General features: G+C 37.9%; 1 pseudogene; it reads right to left on the bottom strand.

Moving 5' to 3' along the window:
- LOC101646175 overlaps positions 1–1,998 on the bottom strand; it is an 8,358-nt pseudogene extending 6,360 nt beyond the window's left edge.
- Positions 1,999–2,145: the final 147 nt, after the last annotated feature.

Below are 2,145 nucleotides of genomic sequence, written 5' to 3'. Positions count from 1 at the left end.
ATGGCTATACCACCTCTCAGTTATCCATTCGTCTACTGATGGACATTTGATTTGTTTGACCATTTCGACTAGTAGGAATAATTGTGCTATACATATTTGTTCTACATTCCTTTCTGTCTTCACTTCTAATAGGATCGTTCCAAGTGAACATTTGGCAACATTTAAACTATTTTATCATAAATATTTAAATGAAACTTTCTTTAGTTTTTAAAAAGTTATTTTTTAAAAAGAAACAGTTGGTTTATATTAGAGACACTTTTGTTCATAATAAGTGAGTTGTCCAGAAATTGTACTTTGAATTTCATGTTTATTAAAAATACGAAAAATAAATAAAGTTATGTATTGAATTGTTATTTTTTTAAATGTAAGTATGGAGCAATAGATTTGTTGGTGCTGTTGTTGAGTGTCAGCAAGTCAGCTCTGACTCCTAGCAGTCATTGTCAAAAAGGACATTGCAAAAGCAGTCATGAAGTACAATGCTGTCTGTGATAGGATTAAATCTATCTGCCTTCACGGAAACCCAGTCAATACAACTATAATTTATAAATGTATGCACCAATCATTAAAGCTGGTGATGCAGCAATTGAAATATTTTACCAACATCTGCAGTCTGAAATTGATCAAACATGCAACCAAGACGAAGTGATAAATATTGGTGATTGGAGTGCAAAACATGGAAAGAAATAGGAAGGAACAGTAGTTGGAAACTATGGCATGTCAATAGAAACAAAGCTGGAAATCACAAGATAGAATTTTGCAAAACCAACAACTTGTTCATAGCAAATACCTTCTTTCCTGAACACAAACGGTGACCATACACATGGACTTCTCCAGATGGAATACACAGAAATCAGATCGACTACATCTGTGTGAAGGGACGCTGGAGAAGCTCAATATCAGCAGCCAAAACCAGACCTGGGACTGACTGTGGAACGGACCATCAATTGCTCCTATGTAAGTTCAGGATAAAGCTAAAGAAAATTCAAACATGTCCAAGAGAGCCAAAATACGACCTTGAGTCTATCCCACTTGAATTTCAAGAACATCTAAAGAACAGATCTGCTTCATTTAACACTATGACAGAAGACGTGGCATCAAGATTAGAGGAAGGTTTATTAACAATCTGTGATATGCCTCACTTTCAGAACTAGAAAGGACTTGAAGCACTTGCTGAGGAAGATCAAGGATTACAGCCTTCAGTATGGATTATGACTCAGTGTGAAGAAGACCAAAATCCTCACAACTAGGCCAACAGGTAACATCATAATAAATGGAGAAAAAGTTGAAGTAGTCAAGGATTTTATCTTGCTTGAATCCACAATCAATGTTCATGGAAGCAGCAGTCAAGAGATCAAACGATGCATTGCATTGGGTAAATCTGCTACATAAGACCATTTCAGAGTACTGAAAAGCAAAGATACTACTTTGAGGACTAAGGTGCCCCTGACCCAAGCCATGGTAGTTTCCATTGCCTCATACACATGTGAAGGTGGACATTAAATAAGGAAAATCAAGGAGAATCAATGCATTTGAAGTGTGGTGCTGGAGAAGAATATTGAAAATACCATGGACTGCCAAAAGGACAAACCAATCTGTCTTGGAAAAAGGACAACTCCGTGCTCCTTACAGGCAAGGATGGTGAGACTTCATTTTATAGTCTTTGGACATGTTGTCAGGAGAGACCAGTCTCTGGAGAAGGACATCATGCTTGGTAAAGTGGAGGGGCAGTGACAAAGAGGAAGGTTTTCAATGAGAGATGGATTGACATTGTGACTGCAACAATATCATCAAGCATAGGAACAATTGTGAGATGGTGCAGGGCTGGGCAGTATTTCATTCTCTTGTGCATAGGGTCACTATGGGATCAAACTGACTCAACAGTCAACAACAACGATGCCATCAAGTTGATTTCCACTCATAGTGACATCCTACAAGACTGGATATAAGTGTCCCTCTGGATTTCTGAGACTATAAAACTTTACAAGAGAAGAAAGTCTCATCTTTCTCCTAAGGAGTGGCTGGTGGTTTCAAACTGTCCACGTTGAGGTTAGCAGCCCAAAGCATAATCTTAATCTCGATAGTTAGCACTGTATGAGATCTTACATGTGAGAATCTGCCCTGGCAGTAAAGTGTTATGAAAATGCA

This window comes from Echinops telfairi, unplaced genomic scaffold (genome assembly GCF_000313985.2).
Source record: "Echinops telfairi isolate 266 unplaced genomic scaffold, ASM31398v2 ScPeMD7_53;HRSCAF=182, whole genome shotgun sequence".
Lineage (NCBI taxonomy): Eukaryota > Metazoa > Chordata > Mammalia > Afrosoricida > Tenrecidae > Echinops > Echinops telfairi.
This window is presented reverse-complemented; position numbering and strand designations above follow the sequence as displayed.